Source organism: Aedes albopictus, chromosome 1 (genome assembly GCF_035046485.1).
Source record: "Aedes albopictus strain Foshan chromosome 1, AalbF5, whole genome shotgun sequence".
In the NCBI taxonomy this organism is placed as follows: domain Eukaryota; kingdom Metazoa; phylum Arthropoda; class Insecta; order Diptera; family Culicidae; genus Aedes; species Aedes albopictus.
Window position 1 is genome coordinate 273,107,245 of NC_085136.1, and position 21,777 is coordinate 273,129,021.

Genomic DNA, 21,777 nt, shown 5'->3' on the forward strand with positions numbered 1-21,777 from the left:
TGATTCAACAGAATCCCTGGAAGAACTTCCGAAGGAATCATCGGGGTAATTTCCGAAAGTATCCTCAAAGAAACTCTCACAGGTATCTTCGGAGAACCTCCGAAGAAATCCCTGGAAGAACTTGCTAAGGAACCCCTGGAGTAATTTCCGATGGAATACCTGGAGAAACTACCGAAGGAATTCCTGGAATAATTCCCAAAGAATCTTTGGAGAAATTTCCGAGGAAATCTCCAATGGAATTCTTGAAGGACTCCTTTTGGAGTTTCCAAATGATTCCTTAGAGGACGGTTAACCCGGAAGGCATTCTTGGAATTAATTAAAAAAAAATCTTAAAATAATCTCGAAGAAATCCCTGAAAGAATCTCTGGAGGAATCGCGGGAGAAGCTCCCGAAGCCATTCCTGGTCGAATTTCTGAACAAATCTCTTGATGAGTTCCCAAAAGAATCCCAAAAAGAATTCTCGAAGAAATCCCACGCGGAATTTCCAAAGTATCCTTGGGCTTGTTTCAGATGGAATCCTTGGAGAAATGCTAAAAACATTGAAGGAATTCCTGGAGAAGTTCTGGCAGGAATGCCTAGGAGAGTCCCTAAAATAAATAAATGCTGATGAAATCCCCAAAGGAATCTTTGAAAGAGTCTCCCAAAGAAGTCTTGAAGAAATAATTCTGGAATCGTAGTAGAAAATCCCGAAAAAATCTCGGAATAAGAGGAAAATCAACCATTCTACCTGAGACCAATTGAAAATCGTTTATGGAAGCTCACCAACGATTCAACAAAGTATTTACCAAAACTCTCTTGATTAACGGCTACGCAGTCTTGGGATTCAAAAAACGAGTGGTTTTATTCACCCGACGTTTCGACACGGGGATAGCGTCTTCCTGAGGGGGAAAATAATTACTATCGTTTTTTGTCAATTGTTTTTTTTTAGAAACTAATCAATAATCTTTCAAAATAAAAATGCGAATCCTAAAAAAACCGGGGTGATGATTATGCCATGGTAGGACATCTCACATAAAAGCATTATTCTTACAAAAACGTTTAGTATTCACATAAAGACGATTCTTATATTCCATTTCACAAAAGAACAGATGGCAGTATAGATATGCGCATAGTTTTCTTTGTGCCAGATACTCACTATGCCAACTATGTTTATGTGTTACGTCTTTATGTGAAATACTCCACCAAATTATTATGACAAAGATAGAAACTCCAAAAAAAAAACAAGCATGATTCTTTTTAGTTTAGGAAAGCTATAAAAAAATATCGATGGGTGAATTCGGGAACTTTGTTTTAAGACTTTTGGGTGACAGGATCTGACTGGCAATTCGATAAGATAGTTCTTTAAAGCCGCAATATCAGACCACAGACAAACAGACGTAACTCTTGGAGGAAATTTATTTAAAAATTTGCCCGATGTCTTTTTTATGAACACACTGCCACCTATTGGTAGAACCGCGCAAGACACTGTTTGGCCATGATGGATTGCGATTTGACGTTTGCTTAACACGCACACATTCAGCAACGTGTACACTAGCAAATGTCAAAGCGATCGAACACTAGCGCCCAAAGGATCGCGGAAACCAAATTAAATTCAAATATATCGTTAAATGCAAGTGCCTTTTGAAGAGTATTACGTCTGTTTGTCTGTGAAAAAAATATCCAGAAATATGTCTAAAACCTCTTTAAACATCTCCATAGAAAAGCCCCTGAAACCAATTGATAGCCCTCCTGGAAACCTCCTTAAACCCTCCTGAAACATTCTTAAAACTCTCCTGGAACTATCTTGAAACCATCTGGAATTCCTTCTGAGACACCTCTAGAACACGCTTGAAACTCTGCAGCAGCCCTCCTGAAATTTCGTGAAATCCCTCATAGAGCCCACCTGAATTCATGCTTTCAGAACCCTCTTGAGACTCTCCTGAAACAACCATGGAGTACTCCTGAAACCGTCCTCAAATCTTTCTGAAACCCCCTTGAAACTTCGTTAAACTGTCCTAAAAGCATCATAAAGTCGTCCTGAAAACTCTCGAAATCTCTCTGAAACATCCCTAAAATTTTACCTGAAAAACTGTTAAACTTAAACACCGTCACAAACCGTTATTCTCTTCGTTGAAAAATCTTTTCAAAATCTCTGAAAAAAATTTTTTTTTTGATTGTTTCTCAGACCATTTTTGAAAATTTATACGGCAATTCCTTTGGATTTTCGGGATCCCATTTGGTAGAAAGTTGAAAATTCCATAGTGGATTTTAAAATTTTCAAATGAACTACTGAAATAATTTACAACACAGTTGCCAAGGGAATTTTCAAAACCAAAAGAAATTGCCAGAAAAATTTAAAAAAAAAACAAAAAAAAATTCCAAAAAATGCTGTAGAATTTCCAAAGGGATTCCCAAATGAATTGCCGAAGGAAATCCCAAATAATTACCGAAGTATCCACAAAAAAATTCTGAAGAAATTTGCAAAGAAATTACAGAATAAGCTTCCAACACGATTCCAAAGGAATTCGCAAACCTGTTGCCAAAAGAAGTCTTAGAGGAATTGCCGGATCAATTTCCAAAGGAATTTCCAATAGAATTTTCGTTGAGATTAAAAAAAAATTATCACAGAATTTCCCAAAAGAATTACCGGAAGAAATTCAATAGACATTACCAGAGATGGTCTCAATGAATTGGCAGAAAGCTTTAGCCGGAATAATTTCCAAAAGCATTAATGAAGGAATTCCCAAATAAGTTGCCGAAGGAAATCTCAAGGCGAAACTGGATGTATTTCCTCATGTATGCATGGATCAAGGTATCTCCTATTTTTTTCCGTGGTGGAAAATGTTTTTCGTTTTTGCAGAAACCACTTTTAAACAATATTTCAAGGAAAAATGGGTTCTGTGAAATTGCAAACATGTTCCACCAGGGAAAAAAAAGTTAGGAAGATACCTTGATCCACACTCTCCATGTGGACGAAAACCGATTTTGAAAATATTGCTTCGTTATTTAATAAAAAATCTAAAAACAATAAATGGAAAATGCTTCCAGTTTCGCCTTAAGTGAATTGTCAGATTAATTCTCAAAGAAGTTTCTGAAGTAATTTACAAAGTAATTGCTGCAAGTATTCTTCAGACTCTAGTTTAATTTAAAAACACTTCACTAATACTTTACTTTTGCAAAAGAAAATAAAAAATGAATAACTCTTTTAAAGAAAAACTAGAAAGGACGAGCAAATTCCTTTTAATTCTACTACTGTGCTTATCTTCGGACAGATAGGCCTATTTCGTCTGTGACTTACAGACTTCTTCAGTGTCAAGTGCTCGACTGAAGAAAACCTCGCATTCGTTGTGGTATTTATACTAGGAGTGTATGTGTAGGTACGTGTGTGGGTAAAAGTGTAGGTATAAAAATGTAGGTACAAAATTGTAGGTACAGATTTGTAAAAAAAAGAAGGGGGTGTATCTACCTGTTAGAAAACAGGGTGTCAATAAGATACCTAAAGCTAGGAAAATCCTACCGATTTGGTAGGTAGTCAATTGGTGTTTGTTGTGTTATTTTTCCTGCCGATTTGGTAGGTAGTCAATTTGTGTTTTGTGTATTGTGTATTGTTTTGTGTGTGTTAGGTAAAAATTTAAACAGCCACGTGTACCCATTGCCCTGATCCTTGTTAAGTAGTTTTCTATTGTTTTGTTTGTAAATTTCTAAACTTTCTGCAACATCAAGTTTCCATGGGTTTGTAATGTGTCGTAAGAGTTTAATATTTGAAGTATTCAAAAAATGTCCTTCATGAAAAATATGTTCAGCAACTTTAGATTTAAAATGATGAATGAGTCCCTTGTCTGTGTCTTTGTGTGCTTTTGATACTTCCGTTATGTGTTCTTTGAATCGTGTGTTGAGTGTGCGTTTTGTTTGTCCTATGTATATTTTGTCACAGTGATTACATGTTACTTTGTAAACACCAGATTTTGTTAAGTTGTCCAACGGGTCTTTCGTAGATCCTAAGAGAGTTTGAAGTTGGTTAGCTTTGCTTGTGAAAACTAATTCAAAACCAAACTTTCTGAGAATTGGTCGGAGTTTTTTGGTGTCATTGTTGTAGTCCACAATTATCCGTTTAAGTGTAGGTTCTGTCCGTGTCAGTGTAGTCAAAGAACGTCTGTATTGTTGTTGTGTCTTTTTGTTGATGATCTGTTGTATTGTTTGTTTTACAAACAACAGATCATCAACAAAAAGACACAACAACAATACAGACGTTCTTTGACTACACTGACACGGACAGAACCTACACTTAAACGGATAATTGTGGACTACAACAATGACACCAAAAAACTCCGACCAATTCTCAGAAAGTTTGGTTTTGAATTAGTTTTCACAAGCAAAGCTAACCAACTTCAAACTCTCTTAGGATCTACGAAAGACCCGTTGGACAACTTAACAAAATCTGGTGTTTACAAAGTAACATGTAATCACTGTGACAAAATATACATAGGACAAACAAAACGCACACTCAACACACGATTCAAAGAACACATAACGGAAGTATCAAAAGCACACAAAGACACAGACAAGGGACTCATTCATCATTTTAAATCTAAAGTTGCTGAACATATTTTTCATGAAGGACATTTTTTGAATACTTCAAATATTAAACTCTTACGACACATTACAAACCCATGGAAACTTGATGTTGCAGAAAGTTTAGAAATTTACAAACAAAACAATAGAAAACTACTTAACAAGGATCAGGGCAATGGGTACACGTGGCTGTTTAAATTTTTACCTAACACACACAAAACAATACACAATACACAAAACACAAATTGACTACCTACCAAATCGGCAGGAAAAATAACACAACAAACACCAATTGACTACCTACCAAATCGGTAGGATTTTCCTAGCTTTAGGTATCTTATTGACACCCTGTTTTCTAACAGGTAGATACACCCCCTTCTTTTTTTTTACAAATCTGTACCTACAATTTTGTACCTACATTTTTATACCTACACTTTTACCCACACACGTACCTACACATACACTCCTAGTATAAATACCACAACGAATGCGAGGTTTTCTTCAGTCGAGCACTTGACACTGAAGAAGTCTGTAAGTCACAGACGAAATAGGCCTATCTGTCCGAAGATAAGCACAGTAGTAGAATTAAAAGGAATTTGCTCGTCCTTTCTAGTTTTTCTTTAAAAGAGTTATTCATTTTTTATTTTCTTTTGCAAAAGTAAAGTATTAGTGAAGTGTTTTTAAATTAAACTAGAGTCTGAAGTAACAAGTTCTACTAAAAGCTCTAAAGTAATAGTAAAGTGCAAGTATTCGCCAAATGAAAAATCGGAATCAATGTGAAAGATATTGTCAAATTATATAGGTACAAATAAATTATAAGAGAATTATCGAAGAAATTTCCAAAGGTAATGCCTAATTTCTGAAGGAAGTGACGAAGAAATGTATAAAGTTAGAGCCTAATCATTCTTCAAGGGAATTTCCGAAGCTTTGTTTACAAATAAGTTGTCAAAGAAATTTGCAAAAAAAATTCCGGAGGAATGTCTTTGTACGTCTAATACAAGAATATCTAGCCAATTTCTTAGACGGGTTCAAAGTAAGTTTCAGAAGAAAGTAAGGAAGGGTCTTTTCCTCACCCTTCTCCAGCTTTCTGAGCTAAAGACTTTTCATGGGATGATTAAAGCGAAGTGTTTTAAGAAACCTAGCTCTTGGCAACAGGTAAAAATGTCCATAGCGTGTCCGGATGACCGCACCCCAGGCCATTACGTGTCCGGATAAGCGCATCCTTGTGTTTAAAAAAATCTCTTTCTTGGCGACAGATAAAAATGTCCATAGCGAGCCCGGATGACCGCTCCCCAGTCCACAGCGTGACCGGATGACCACACCCTTGTGTTTTAAGAAATCTGTCACATGGCGACAATTAAAAATGTCCACAGCGTGTCCGGACGACCGCACCATAGTTCACAGCACGTCCGGATGACCGCACCCCAGTCCACAGTGAGTCTGGATGACCAAACCCTTGTGTTTTAAGAAACCTATCTCTTGGAGACAGATAAAAATATTCACAGCGTGATCCGCACCCCAGTCCATAGCGTGTCCGGATGAACGCACCTTTGTGTTTTAAGAAATCTGTTTCATGTACACAGAGTGTCCGGATGACAGCACCCCAGTCCATAGCGTGTCCGGATGACCGTACCCTAGTCAACAGCGTGTCCGGATGAACGTACCTTTGTGTTTTAAGAAATCTGCTTCTTGGCGACAGTTAAAAATGTCCACAGCGTGTCCGGACGGATGACCGCACCCTTATGCTTTAAGAAATCTGTCCCTTGGTGACAGATGAAAAAATCCACAACGTGTCCGGATGACCATGCTCTAGTATTTTTTACCAGAAATATTAATATTGCTAACCTGTAGATACTTAGGACACGAATGCCAACTTATTTGGTAAAGTGTCTTTAATAAAATATAATAATAATAAAAAACTTTACTAGTATTGAAATTGTTATTACTAGAACTACAAAAGGAACGGTCAAAAATCTAGTACTACGTTTTGAAGGTTACGTGATAGAGACTCGTTTAGCGAGAAAAAAACATATTATTTTCTTTATGTTTAATAGTTATTTGATAAAGACTGATAGGTGCGAACTTTTACCCCGCATTACTCTACTGTTAACCGCGGTTTTAGAATTCCACTGTGTTTGTGTCTAGGCCGGATTTTTTGTTTCTTCAGTTGTCCTACAGTGATCAACTTTGATCGCAGCCTGAACGGAACGCCGGTCCGAATCCGAACATGATCATGCAGGTTTAATTTCTTCTATTGAACTGTTTATGTTGCGGAAGGCAGGGATGGAATTCCGCACTGAAAATGTGCACAGTGCAGCTCATTTTCATATTGAAACCGCGCACACTTGCACTCACACTGAGGAGCATGGCGGAAGGCAGATTGACGGTGGTTCTTGTATTCTCTTGAAGTTAACTGATACTCACCGTGTGTGATGGGGTCAGATGGAGTCAGTTCGGAGTGTAGTTTTAGCAACCGTATCAACTTCCGCTATCAATAATACATGTTTATCATACGTTCTCCACTAGGGGATTCCTCGAGGTTTCCATTAGGAGTTCCTGCAGTGGATTCCTCCAGGAAATCCATTTGGAGATTCCTCCAGAAACTCCTTTGGAGTATTTCTCCAGAAATTCCATCACCGGATTTCCTGGGGGCACTTCTAGAGAAATTGGTGGGGGATCTTCTAATTCCCTGGTGAACTTCAAGAGGATTTCACACGGAAACTCCTAGATAAATTACAAGAGGAACTCTTAGAAACATTCTCAGGGAAACTCTTAAAGGAATTCCCGGTGTAGCTCCTGAAGGAATTCTCAGGGAACTCCTATAGAAACTCCTGGGGGATCCTTTAGAGAAACTCTCGGGTATATTTTTAGAGAAATTCTCGGAGGTATTTCTGGAACAATTACCGGGGCAACTCCAGGAGGATTTACTGAGGGGCACTCCTAGGAAAAATCCATAAGGAATTCCCGATGAAATTCCTAGTATAATTTCCGGGGAACTCGCAAAACTTCCTTTCCTCCTCGGGGTGAAATAATAGAGAAATTCTGGAAGAACTCCTAGGGAAACTCCCAGGCAAATCTCAGAGGAAATTCCCGATATTTTCAGAGGATTTCCCAGAAGAACTTCTGGAGCAACTCGTAGAGGAATGACCGAATGAACTTCCCGAAAGAACTCCTAGAGAAATTCCCGGAAGAAATCTTGGAGGAATTCCCGAAGAAATTCTCAATGCAACTCCTTGAAGAATTCGCGAAAAACTTCTAGAAAAACTCCTGCAGCAATCCCCGGAGGAACTACGGGAGCAATATCCAGAAAAATCCTGGAGCGAATCTCTGAGAATTTCCTGCAGCAACGCCTGGGGCAATTCTCGGAGTAACTCTTGGAGGAATTTTCGGATGCACTTCTGGATCCATTCCCGGAGGAACTTCTGGAGCAATTCTCGGAGGAGCTACTGGAGTAATTCCCAGGATCTCCTGGAGCAATTCTCGGGGAAACTCCTGGAGCAATATCCGAAGTAACTCCTTGAGCGATTCCCGGAGGAATTACAGGAGCAATTTTCGGAGGAACTCCCAGATCGATTCCTGGAGGAACTTCTGGAGCAATTTCCAAAGGAACTCCTGAAGTATTTCCCGGAGGAACTTATGGAGGAATTCCCGGAGGAACTCCTGGAGGAGCTCTTGTAACAGTTTTCGGGGGAACTCCTTGAGCCATTCTCGGAGGAACTCTTGAAGCAATTTCCAGGGCAACTCTTGGAGCAATTCCCGGAGGACTCCTGGAGCAATGCCTTGAGGAACTCCTGGAAATATTCTCGAAGGAACTTCTGGAAATTGTCTTTATAGTGCTCCTAGATAAATTTACTAGATCCATTCCCAGCAGCTACTGGAGTATTTTCAAGGAACGCCTTTAGCGATCCCTGGAATGAACTCCTAGAGCAATTCCCGGAAGAATTCTTGGAGCAATTTCCGGAGAAACTCATGGAACAATTTCATTGAACTTCTAGAAATTATCTTTAAACTCCTTGAATAATTTCCAGATGAACTCCTGAAGGAACTCTTGGAACAGTTTTTGGAGGAACTTCTTGAGTAATTCTCGGAGGAACTCTTGGAGCAATTCCTTGAGGAACTCCTGGAAGAATACACGAAGGAAATTTTTTGTTTTCCGGATTCGTTTCCGGAATAACTAGCGTTTCTAGAATCTCATGAGCATTATCATACACTGTTTATTCAAAGTTCCTAGATTCTCTCCATAACTATGTGTTATTTTCAGGATCTCCGATATTTTCGTTAGTTCAATTTAATTTAGAAAACACATTCTGCTACAAATTCTCAAATTATGTTGATAAGACATGCGCAATTTAAAACAAACGCCGGTAGAACAGAAAGGAATTTGGTCTATATTTGGCGCTCTAAATTTTTAGAACTGTTATAAATTTGGACCAAAAAAAGGATCGCCGCTAAAACGACCTTAGTTAAAAACTGTGAAAATGCTTATAGAACCACTAAACTTAGATGCAGGATTTCTTCTCTTAGCAATGGGGGCAATCTGCTCAACGGACACCTAAACGGCTCAGATCCAAGTGGTGTGGAGTTGGTGACCGTTTCCTACAGCAAAGTAAGCGACAGGACTGCACCCTCGAACTGCTTAACACATTCTCATTGCCGCCAAACCCTACGTCTCTCCGGGACCACCAAGAAGGCATTGGTTCGGGCAGGGGCTAGTGCACAACGCACCCTCAAGGCTTGGTCAGTTTCCCGAGTGGTTCTTACCACTCCCTTTGTCCTCGGAAGGTGGACAACGTCGACCATCACAACTGCTTCCAACCACTCAGCAAGTATCCATGAACTGATACTGCTAGACCTAAGCCTTCGCTTTCGCAGTCGTAGTTTGAATGGTGAGTGCGATAGATTCTGTAGAACTTGAAAGTTTTGAGCTCCAGGACATTTTGTATACCTTACATTGTCGTACAACCTCAGAAAGATTTTCTCGTGACATTTCGGAGTACCATGGATAACAATGACCGATAACCGCTATCGTAGTTTGCCTGGTAAGTGCGGTAGATTCTGTAGACCTTGAAAGTCCTGAACTACAGGATATTGTACATACCTTACAATGTCGTACCTCCTCAGAGAGATTTCTCGCAACATTTCGGAGTATAATGGACAACAATGACCGATAACCGCTAACGTAGTTTGAATGGTGAGTGCGGTAGATTTTGTAGACTTTGAAAGTCATGAACTACAGGACATTTTGCATACCTAACAATATCGTACAGCCTCAGTAATATTTCCTCATTACATTTCGGAGAACCATGGAAAACAATGACCGATAACCGGTCTCGTAGTTTGCTTGGTTAGTGCGGTAGATTCTGTAGACCTTGAAAGTCCTGAGCTCCATGTCAATTTACATACCTTACAATGCTGTACAACCTCAGAAAGATTTTCTCGTAACATTTCGGAGTACCATGGATAACAATGACGAATAACTGCTAACCTAGATTCAATGACGAGTTTTTATTCTTGATTTATTACATATTGAACATCATATCGACATTTTTATGATCGGTAGTGTAACATAGCCTAGTTAAAAATAATGACTTAAGTTTATGTTACATATGTTTGTTTACTTATTGAAAAAACATGAATATGACTTAATGTAAACAAACAAAACATATTATGTTTACCAAAAACTTCATCGAAAACAAGTATTGAAAGACAGACTGAAAATGTTACTCATATATGACTTATGAAACATACTGAACATGTCATCATGTTACACATGTTTGCATACATACTGCAGAAACCCTGAATATGACTTCATAAGAACAAATGAAACATATTATGTTTCGACAGAACTTAACCAAAACAAGTATTGGAAGTAAGACTGAAAATATTACTCTAATACGACTTATCAAACATATTGAGTCTGTTGAGCTGTAGAGGGGTTTTCATTTGTTTATCGTGTGGTAGGCATGAAGAAATTCAAGGAAGTTTCCTTTGCGATCTACGTCACTAATGTATTTGCATTTATTAGCGAAACGTTAAGATATGACGAAGCCACAGCTCGGATTTTCATGAGCACAAATCTAAAGAACCGAAAGTCCCTACCGAGAATGTGTTTGATGAACATATTAAGACAAATATAAAACTTAATCAGACATGTCATATTGCGGCAAAATAAACGTTATTAGAACATATCCAACAAAATTGTTATCAACATGTCAGATTTGTTCGAAAAGAAAAAATATTTACTCAAATACGACTTTTTAATAAGAGATCATTGAAGACTAGTTTTTGGAATCATGAATATGACTTATACAAGACAACATTTGTTTTGAAAAACTTTGAAACAACTGTTATAGGACAAAATGATTAGTTTAAGACTTCTGATTATGTTTTCGGTGTTACTTGGGTCTAAGAATTCCTCCGGAGATTCCTCCAGATGTTCCACTAGAGATACCTCAAGGAATTCCTCCAGGAATCTAGGGATTCTCCAGTGATTCTTGAAGAAAATCCTCCAGAAATTCCTCCAGCGATTCCTCATGAAATTTATACAGAGATTCCACCACGAGTTCTTCTGGAGATTTCTCAAGGATTCCTCTAGGAATTCCTCCAGAGATTCTCAGATATTCCTATAGAGATACCTCAAGGAATTCCTCTTGAGATTCCACCAGGGATTCTACTTGAAAGTTTTCAAGTGATTCTTCAAGAAAATCCTCTGGAGATTTCTCAAGGAATTGTTTTAGAGATTCCTCCAGGAATTCTTACAGTCATGTCTCCAGGAATTTCTCCAGGAGTTCCTCCAGGGATTTCTCCAGAGATTCACCCAGGCATTCTTCCAGGATTTCATTCAGGGACTTCTCCAGGAATACCTTTAAGAATTCCACCAGGAATTCCTGCAGAAATTCCTCCAGGAATTGATCCTAGAATTCTTTCTAAAATTTCTTCAGAAATTTCTTCAGAAATTTCTCTAGAAATTTCTCCAGGAAATCCTCCTCCCGGAGTTTAATCAAGCATTATTCCAAGAACTTCTCCAGAGACTCCTGCATGAATTCCCCTAGGAATATACATTCAAAAATTTCTTCACGAACCTTCCAGAAAATCCTCTAGGGATTGCTCCCGGTATTTATCCAGGAATTATACCAAGTATTCCTGCAGAATTTCATCGAGGCGTTTCCCCAGGGACTTCTCCAGGAATAATTTCAGGTATTCCTCCAGGATTTAATTCAGGCAGTTCTCCATGGACTCCTCCAGGAATAATACCAGGAATTCCACCAATAATGCCATCGGAAGTTATCCCATGAATTTCTTCAAGTTTTTTTTCCAGGAAATCCTCCAGGGATTCCTCCAGGAATTCTATCAACATTGTCTTCCGTAATTCCTGAAAAAAAAATTCCAGGGATTACGCCGGAAATTTTTCAAAGGCTTTCTCCAGTATTAGGAATTACTCCTAAATGGATTCCTCCAAATATTGCTCCACAGATTCCTGCAGAAATTATTCCATGAATTCCTCCAGAAATCGCACCAGGAATTCCTTCAGGGATTCCCAGGCCCGGATTAAGGATTGTGGGGGCCCGGAGCTCGAGCGGATGTGTGGGCCTCGTATAGATGAGCATTTTTTTTCTTTATTTTCGAATACTATTTGAGCAATATGAAAAATAAAGTTAATTTTAGCAACAAAAAAAAGGTTATGTGGGGGCCCCTGAAATGTGGGGGGCCGGTGGGGGGCCGGGGCCCTGCTGCCCCCCGGCCCACCCTTAGATCTGGCCCTGGTGATTCCCCTAAAGATAATTCCAGAAATTCCTCCAGGATTTCCTCCGAAGATTCTTCCAGTAATTCATCCAGAATTTCCTCTGCGAATTCTTCTAGGAATTTTTCTAGGAAATTCTTCTGAAATTTCTCCAGGGGTTCTTTCCAGAATTCCTCTAGAGACACAATTTGAAAGTTCCACCAGCAATTCTATGTAGGAAATCCTTCTGATAATTTTTCTGAGAACTCCTGCACGCGTTCCATCTACGGATTGCTAAAGGAATTCCTAATGACGGTTTTCTAAGAATTATTATAAGAATTCCTCCAGAATTTCCTCCTGGAGATTCTTCTAGAAACATCTTGTAGGAATTCCTCCATCTGGAGATTGCTTCATAAACTTTATCTGTGGGTTAATTCAAGAATCTGGAGATACATTCAGGAATTTCTGCAGCGGATTCCCCAAGAAAATACATCGGGAGATTCCCTCAAAAACATTCTGAAGGAATTTATGGAGGTTTTCTTCCTATAAGAAACTCTTAAAAGATTTCCAGAAGGAATTGTTGGCAGATTTGCAGAAGGAGTTTTTGGAGGAATTCCAGTAAAAATCTGTGAGAAATACCCAAGATTATTCTGAAGGGAATTCAACAGAAGCTCATGGATTAATTTCTTTTGAAATCCCCAGGATAAACTTCAGAAGAAGCTCTATGGCACATTTCAGAGGGATTTGCTGGAGGAATATCAGGGAATAATACTCCTGGTGAATTCTTAGAAAAAAAAATCCTGAAATATTCCCATAAGTAGGTTCAAAAAGAACTCCTAGGTGCCAAGCAACTCCTGCAGGATTTTCAGAAAGAAAAAAAAATCCTGGAAGATATCCAGACGGAGCTCCAGAAAGGATCCCAGAAGGGATTTCTAGAGGTTGTCTTAATTTCTGGAGAATTTTCAAAAGGAACCCTTGGAGGATTCTCAGAAAGTAATACTGGTGGAAATCTAGAAGAAAATCTTGGAAGATTATCAGAAGGCACTCCTGCAGGGTTTTCAGAAGAAGCTTTTGGAGGAAACTCAGTAAAAAAAATCCGGAAGAAATTCCAAAGATGATTCTGGGGGGAATCCAGTAGATCCAGTGGAGAAATTCCTGGACAAATCCCATAAGGATTTCCCGGAAGAATACAAGAAAAAACTCTTTCTAGATTCTCAGAAGGAACTACTGATGGAATCCCGAAACAAAACAAAAGCTTTTGGAGGAATCCCAGGAAAAATTTCTAAAGAGTTACCAAAGTACATTTTGCTACAGAGCTTAGAGCTTTCAGGAGATCTCAGGAGAGCTTTAGGAAGGTTCTAGGAGTGTTGTAGGGAAATTCCAGGGCAGGGGTTTCAAGAGGGTTTCAGGGGATTTAGGGAGGTTTCAGACTGATGTCAGGAGGGTTTCAGAAGGATGCTAGAGGGATCTATGAGGACTCCAGGGGTGTTTTGGGAGAGCTTGAGAAGAGATTCAGGAAGGTTTCAGAGAGATTCAATGGGGGTTTCATTAACGTCCCAGGAGTGTTTTAGGGTGGTCTTAGAGCGGTGATGAGCCAATAAATTCTCCCTTTCTGCAATGAAATGTTGCAATCAGCGCGGGTATTAATCTTCCTGCTTAACTTGATGTTGTTTTAGCAATTTTATGTTGTTTCCATGAACAAATTAACCCAAAAAGAACCACGAAGAAATGGGAAAACATTATCTTGGAGCTCAGCCTCAATTTTATACTGGGTTTTGCTAATATTTTTCCTTTTTGCTAATTATTTTGAAAATATTTCTGGATTTCAAACATCTTTTATATTGGAAAAAAAAATCAAATGAAATTATTTTCGATATGCCTCGGATTCAACCAAATTAGATCCACAATTTTCACAAAAAAGTCTTTTCCATATTTTAAGTTTTTTTCCAGCACATTTTAGGGCATATCGTTTGACATTCTCAGCGAATGCCGTTTCGATTTCTCAAAGAATGCCATTCAACATTCTCATGAAATGGTGTTTGGAATTCTCAGCCAATGCTTGTTGACATTCTTAGCCAATGTAGTGTGACATTCTCTGTGAATGGCGTGTGATAAATTTGGGGAAAGTCGTTGGAAACTCTCTGGGAATGTCGATTGGAATTTTCAATGACTACCCTTTGACATTTTCTGCAAATGACGCATGACGATCTCTGGCAATGTCATTCGACATTTTCTGGGAATGTTATTTAAAATTCTCAGCGAATGTCAATTGACAGATATTTCTCTGAATCCTTATGTTCCAAAATTGGAAGTGTCATAATCTGGAGATGTATGGGTGAGCTCGTTCCATACTACTTTTAATTGTTCAATTAAAATCAGTTACAAATAGGGAAGCCACTGTATCACATGTGATGGATCAAATGGGATACAATATGTCGTACTTCTCACACAACCCCCATGGTAATAAATCAAAACCTTACTCACCTCAAACAATAACGGTCAACCACTGGAAAGCTGATTTCCCTCCTTCCTCTTCACTGAAATATGAACTCACGTTGCTGACCATTCAAATTCAAAAACATAACCTTCTTCTGCTGGCCCAACACACGATCCGATTGGAATTTTCTTCAATTGTGCTTTCACACCGTCGGACACACATAAATTGCATTCGCCTTGCTTCTTCGCCTTGCACAAAAACCAAAAGCTCCCGTTTTTTTTCACACAACTGCATCCACCGACATCACAGAACACATCTCTTCGTCATATTTCATACGACCAATAACGACATGGCATCATCACCGCATCTTCACAGGAACACCACCACCGCCATAGCTGCACCAGAACCAGCACCACCGGAGACATGAAGAATGGGTCGACAATCGTGCTGCTGCTTCATTTCAGCATCGGGAGCGCCATCTTTCTGAGATACACTGTACACAGAACACTTGATTTCTTTTTTTTATTTTTTGCAGGTCGGAAATTGGCTCACACACTTCTCACACTATTCAGCAAACCAGCTGGGGCACTCCTCCACCGTCTGCCTTCCTGTTGTTGGATGGGAAAAAACCGGAGACAAAAAGATGATAAATAAACCTGAAAAGACAAAAACCGGAAAAAGGGAAAAATGATTGTTATTAGAAACGGTTGCAGAAAAGTGGCTGTTTTGCATATATTCTATGGAGCAGCAGCAGCTAGAAGTGTAGGTACACACGCTGCTCCTGCTGCAGACGAGGAATTTGATGAGGATTTTATTGTTTCAGCAGTGGCAGGAAAATGGGAACGTTTGCTCATCGACGTGGAAATGGAAATGAAAAATGAATTGCAAACTCCGTCCGGATGCAGAACTGTGTCAACAAGCGGATGGCATTGAGTGGAATGACATTATGAGATTTTAAATTTATGAAGATAAACAAAAATTCGGTGAGCTTCTAAGTAGATTAATTTTGACAATCTCAAAGAATGTCGTTTGACATTTTCAGCAAACGTCGTTTGACATTCTCAGTGAATGTTGTTTGATATACTCAGTGAATATCGTATGACATTCTCAGTGAATGCCGTTTGACGATCACAGTGAAAGTCGTTTGATATTCTCAATAGATGTTGTTTGTCATTCTCTGCGAATGTCGCTATTACAATTTTTAAAGTGATCAAATAAGGCAAATTACAAGAGAGTCGTTTTGGCAGCATCTACCCATCAAACCAAATAAACATTGATAGTGACAAACATCATCAAATAGCCGCTCTTCCGGCCGAAGAAAAATAATAATCAGAAGTTTACTCAAGCACACTTTCAAATTCTACTAAAAGTAAATCGAGCACAAAGGAAAGCGCCCAAATGGGTTGTTTGTACAACAGCTTAGGATATCCGAACCCTTATGCTGAAGCGATTAAGAAAAAAACCGACAGGTAAAGGAAAATGGACCTAAATTTAGGAAAACCTACCTGCGCCGTCGGTGGACCCTTCCTTCAAGATGGGATCCAACGATATGATAGTCATAATCCCAGAAGCTTGAAAAAGATTTGCAATAAAAAATATTATCGCTTGAAGGCAGCAGACAGCCGGTAAGAAAAGCAAACAGTTAGAGTTCGAAGAAACTTTAATGTGAAATGATCGATGGTTATTATTAAATTCCAAATCGATTTCGATTCGATTTCGACTCGATTTCGATTCGATTTCGATTCGATTTCGATTCGATTTCGATTCGATTTCGATTCGATTTCGATTCGATTTCGATTCGATTTCGATTCGATTTCGATTCGATTTCGATTCGATTTCGATTCGATTTCGATTCGATTTCGATTCGATTTCGATTCGATTTCGATTCGATTTCGATTCGATTTCGATTCGATTTCGATTCGATTTCGATTCGATTTCGATTCGATTTCGATTCGATTTCGATTCGATTTCGATTCGATTTCGATTCGATTTCGATTCGATTTCGATTCGATTTCGATTCGATTTCGATTCGATTTCGATTCGATTTCGATTCGATTTCGATTCGATTTCGATTCGATTTCGATTCGATTTCGATTCGATTTCGATTCGATTTCGATTCGATTTCGATTCGATTTCGATTCGATTTCGATTCGATTTCGATTCGATTTCGATTCGATTTCGATTCGATTTCGATTCGATTTCGATTCGATTTCGATTCGATTTCGATTCGATTTCGATTCGATTTCGATTCGATTTCGATTCGATTTCGATTCGATTTCGATTCGATTTCGATTCGATTTCGATTCGATTTCGATTCGATTTCGATTCGATTTCGATTCGATTTCGATTCGATTTCGGTTCGATTTCGATTCGATTTCGATTCGATTTCGATTCGATTTCGATTCGATTTCTATTCGATCCAAATCGAATCCAAATCCAATCCAAATCCATTCCAAATCCAATCCAAATCCATTCCAAATCCAATCCAAATCCAATCTAAATCCAATCCAAATCCAATCCAAATCCAATCCAAATCCAACCCAAATATAATCCAAATCCAAACCAAATCCAATCCAAATCCAATCCAAATCCAATCCAAATCCAATCCAAATCCAATCCAAATCCAATCCAAATCCAATCCAAATCCAATCCAAATCCAATCCAAATCCATTCCAAATCCAATCCGAATCCAATCCAAATTCAATCCAAATCCAATCCAATATAATTCAAATCCAATCCAAATCCAATCCAAATCCAATCCAAATCCAATCCAAATCCAATCCAAATCCAATCCAAATCCAATCCAAATCCAATCCAAATCCAATCCAAATCCAATCCAAATCCAATCCAAATCTAATTCAAATCCAATCCGAATTCAATCCAAATCCAATCCAAATCCAATCCAAATCCAATCCAAATCCAATCCAAATCCAATCCAAATCCAATCCAAATCCAATCCAAATCCAATCCAAATCCAATCCAAATCCCATTCAAATGCAATTCAAAACCAAATCCAATCCAAATCCAAATGCAACTCCAATCCAAAGTCTGAGATTTTTGAGCAAGACTTTTTTTACCTTTCAACCTGCCAATAAACAGTATTAAGGTGAAACTTTTTCTCATTCATCCCATCTTGCATCAGTCCTGGGACCAAAATTCCTTTTCAGTAAACAAAGCGATTAGTTCTGGTGAGTTGAAGAAAAAATTCCAACAACAATGAATATCAAACCTTCCGGAACCGTTTTGCCCCAAACCTACCCCCGAAAAGGATAAACCTGCCCGAAAATTGAAAATATGGCTCCGATGGCGTTGAATCGCACGCGATGAATAAATAATTTTAACGGCAATTGGTAGGCAATATCTATCGGATGGGCGCCAGCATCAGCAGCCGATTGGATTCGGAAAAGCTCCTCCGCGACCAGCCAGCATCAGCAGCGGCCTGAACGACGACCGACTGTAAATCAAAGGGGATTTGGGATGCATTATTTCGGCGTGGACAATTAGATTTATGAGGGAATCCAGGCGGCCGGTGCTTTCATTTGTCAGTTTTAGCTGCTAGGGGATTGGGCGCGGTATGTGGGCGTGTGCAATCCTTTTGGTTCAGGCTCGGAATTAACCGCACATATTTAGGATATGGTGCGTCCCAATATGACGGGGAACGTGCCGGCTCTTCACAAGCGGATGGATTTATACGGTTCGATTGCTATTTTAACGCTACTCGGATGTATTAATTGTAGTACTTTGGCAAGTAGTGAGCTTGTTTTATCAAATTTTTGGGAGAATGTCGGGTTTAATGGGCAGATTGGGAGATTTTATGCGTTGCAGTCCACTTGTCATAAAACATAAGGTACAGAGGATGCAGGACAAAACATGGAAAACAAAAAGTAGAAACTCATTAAAAAAAAACTCACATGAGAAAAAATAACTTAATTGCAGTCTGTTCTTTTTGTTAAACGCAACCAGTACAGTTTAATTTTCAGTTGTTCTAATGAACACATTGGTTTTATTGAATTGTTTAACGTTGAACTGCTTTGGGTAGTTATGCAACTCTTCGTATCGTTGTTGAAATTTAACAAAAAAAAATCAAAATATTACAAAAAAAATAAGGAAAAAAAATCGAAAAATATAAACAGCACAATTTAATTTTCGGTTGTTTCCATGATCACCTTAGCTGCATTGTTTGTTTAATGTTGAATTGCTATGAGAAGTTATGCTTCTTTTCGTCTCATTGTTAAAATTGATCAGAAAACAAAAAAAAATGAAAAAAAAACAAAAAATTCAAAGTATTACAAGAAAAAAAAGGAAAAATCGAAAAATACAAACAGCACATTTTAATTTTCAGTAGTTTCAATGAACACATTGGCTACATGGTTTGTTTAATTTTGAATTGCAATGTAAAGTTATACAATTTTTCGTCTCATTGTTAAAATTTATCAAAAAAAAAAGTTCAAAATATTACAAGAAAAAAGGGAAAAAACTCGAAAAATACAAGCAGCACAGTTTAATTTTCAGAAGTTTCAATGAACACCTTGGCTTTATTGTTTGTTTCATGTGGAATTTCTATAAGAAGTTATACTACTTTTCGTGTCATTGTTAGGATTTATCATAAAATTAAAAAAATTAAAAAAAAAAACAAAAAAATTAAAATATTACAAGAAAAAAAGGGAAAAAATCGAAAAATACAGTTTTTTCAGTTTACTTTTCAGTAGGCTCAATGAACACATTGCATTGGCTTTATGGTTTGTCATATATTGAATTGCTATGAGAAGTTATACATTGTTAAAATTTATCAGAAAATAAAAAAAAACTAAAAGTTCAAAATATTACAAGAAAAAGGGGAAAAATCGAAAAATACAAGCAGCACAGTTTAATTTTCAGAAGTTTCAATGAACACCTTGGTTTTATTGTTTGCTTAAGGTGGAATAACTTTAAGAAAATGTACTACTTTTCGTGTCATTGTGAGGATTTATCATAAAATAAAAAAAAATTGAAAAAAATTAAAAATAAATAAAATATTACAAGAAAAAAAGAAGGGAAAAAATCGAAAAATACAGTTTTTTTTTCAGTTTAGTTTTTAGTAGGTTCAATGAACACATTGCATTGGCTTTATGGTTTGTCGTATATTGAATTGCTATGAGAAGTTATACATTGTTAAAATATATCAGAAAATAAAAAAAAAACAAAAAGTTCAAAATATTACAAGAAAAAAGGGAGAAAATCAAAAAATACAAGCAGCACAGTTTAATTTTCAGTAGTTTCACCGAACACCTTGGCTTTATTGTTTGCTAAATGTTGAATTGCTATAAGAAGTTATGCTATTTTTCGTGTATGTTAGGATTTATCATAAAATAAAAAAATAAAAAAAAAAACAAAAAAAATTAAAATATTACAAGAAAAGAAAGGGACAAAATCGAAAAAAAAACAGTTTTTTTTTCAGATTAGTTTTCAGTAGGTTCAATGAACTCATTGGCTTTATGGTTTGTCGTATATTGAATTGCTATGTGAAGTTATACAACTTTTTGTCTCATTGCTAAAATTTATCAGAAAATTAAAAAAAAACAAAAAGTTCAAAATATTACAAGAAAAAAGGAAAAAAAATCGAAAAATACAAGCAGCACAGTTAAATTTTCACACCTTGGCTTTATTGTTTGTTTAATGTGGAATTTCTATAAGAAGTTGTACTACTTTTCGTGTCATTGTTAAGATTTATCAAAAAATAAAAAAAATAGAAAGAAACAAAAAAGTTGAAATATTACAAGAAAAAAGGGAAAAATCGAAAAATACAGTTTTTTCAGTTTGGTTTTATGTAGGTTCAATGAACACATTGCATTGGCTTTATGGTTTGTCGTATATTGAATTGCTATGAGAAGTTATACATTATTAAAATTTATCAGAAAATAAAAAAAAACAAAAAGTTCAAAATGAGAAGTTATACATTGTTAAAATTTGTCAGAAAAAAAAAACAAAAAGTTCAAAATATTACAAGAAAAAAGGGAAAAATCGAAAAATACAAGCAGCACAGTTTAATTTTCAGAAGTTTCACTGAACACCTTGGCTTTATTGTTTGTTTAATGTGGAATTACTATAAGAAGTTGTACTACTTTTCGTGTCATTGTTAGAATTTATCATGAAATAAAAAAAAAGAAATTAAAAAAAAATTAAAATATTACAAGAAAAATGGGAAAAAATCGAAAAATACGGTTTTTTTTTCAGTTTAGTTTTCAGTAGGTTTAATGAACACATTGCATTGGCTTTATGGTTTGTCGTATATTGAATTGCTATGAGAAGTTATACATTGTTCAAATTTATCAGAAAAAAAAGCTCAAATTATTACAAGAAAAAAGGGAAAAAATCGAAAAATACAAGCAGCACAGTTCAATTTTTCTGTTGTTTCAATGAACACCTTGACTTTATTGTTTGTTTAATGTGGAATTGCTATGAGCAGTTATGCTACTTTTCGTCTCGATGTTCAGATTTATCAGAAAATAAAAAAAAAAACAATAAAAAAGAAAATAAAAAAAAAAACAAAAAGCTCAAAATATTACAAGAAAAGAGGGAAAAAATCGAAAAATACAAGCAGCACAGTTTAATTTTCAGTAGTTTCAATGAAGACATTGCCTCTATTGTTTTTTTCATGTGGAATTACTATGAGAAGTTATGCTACTTTTCGTGTCATTGTTAGAATTAATCATAAAATAAAAAATTAAAAAAATTAAAAACAAAAAAATTAAAATATTACAAGAAAAACGGGAAAAAATTGAAAAATACAGTTTTTTCAGTTAAGTTTTTAGTAGGTTCAATGAACACATTGCATTGGCTTTATGGTTTGTCGTATATTGAATTGCTATGAGAAGTTATACATTGTTAAAATTAATCAGAAAATAATAAAAAAGAAAAACAAAAAGTTCAAAATATTACAAGAAAAAAGGGAAAAAATCGAAAAATATAAGCAGCACAGTTAAATTTTCAGAAGTTTCAATGAACACCTTGGCTTTATTATTTGTTTAATGTGGAATTACTATAAGAAGTTATACTACTTTCCGTGCCATTGTTAGGATTTATCCAAAAA

General features: G+C 36.9%; 1 protein-coding gene across 2 annotated transcripts in view; it reads right to left on the reverse strand.

The window, feature by feature from the left end:
- Nucleotides 1-21,777, reverse strand: part of LOC109400937 (cadherin-87A) — a 1,070,191-nt gene that overhangs the window by 776,021 nt on the left and 272,393 nt on the right. Inside the window, exon 2 of one of the 2 annotated variants that reach the window (XM_062846776.1) lies at nt 14,756-15,316. The gene's annotated coding sequence lies outside the window, so the exon portion shown is untranslated. Of the gene's footprint in view, nt 1-14,755; nt 15,365-21,777 lie in introns of both variants that reach the window. The other variant, XM_062846777.1, reaches the window with a different exon arrangement.